This window comes from Anneissia japonica, unplaced genomic scaffold, assembly GCF_011630105.1.
Source record: "Anneissia japonica isolate Jap-2015-1 unplaced genomic scaffold, ASM1163010v1 scaffold59322_len597_cov88, whole genome shotgun sequence".
NCBI classification, from domain to species: Eukaryota; Metazoa; Echinodermata; class Crinoidea; order Comatulida; family Comatulidae; genus Anneissia; species Anneissia japonica.
This window is the reverse complement of record NW_022757811.1, coordinates 1-574: the sequence shown is the minus strand read 5'-3', so window position 1 is coordinate 574 and position 574 is coordinate 1. Positions and strand designations below refer to the sequence as shown.

General features: G+C 34.7%; 1 non-coding gene across 1 annotated transcript; it reads right to left on the bottom strand.

The window, feature by feature from the left end:
- Positions 1-101: 101 nt before the first annotated feature.
- LOC117124883 lies at positions 102-220 on the bottom strand. The gene has a single exon (XR_004448038.1). It is a non-coding gene; the product is annotated as a 5S ribosomal RNA (ribosomal RNA).
- Between the last annotated feature and the right edge of the window lie 354 nt (positions 221-574).

Genomic DNA, 574 nt, shown 5'->3' with positions numbered 1-574 from the left:
GGGTCCAGGCTTCAAAGTGACGCCTGCATTAGGAAAATATTATAAGAGCTATGGATGCGCTACTGTTGGTAAAATTAATTTTCTAGAAAAAGAATAAATGATGTCTACAGCACCCGGTATTCCCAAGCGGTCTCCCATCCAAGTACTAACCAGGCCCGACGTTGCTTAACTTCGGTGATGGGACGAGAACCGGTGTTTTCAAGGTAGTATGGCCATAGACAAGGGTGCACCAACAGTGCAACACTTCGATCATCGAGCTCATTGAATGATATTTCACTAAAATACAGTTTTTAACCAATAAATAGAACGATTCCATAGCAAAAAATTTTTTTATCGTCATTTGAATTTTCAAAAAGCATCAAAGTTAAATTTAAAAAATCGAAATAAAAATCGCCGTAGAAAAATATTTACAATTTTTCGAAATTTATGAAATTTCAGAAATGTGTTCAGACTATGTTTATGTACATGTGGTAAAAATTTAATTTGTACATGTGATAAAAATTTCATCTTTAGAGATCGAGATCTCGAGTAGAGAGATAGAAACAGATAGAGAGAGATAGATAGATGAAGATAG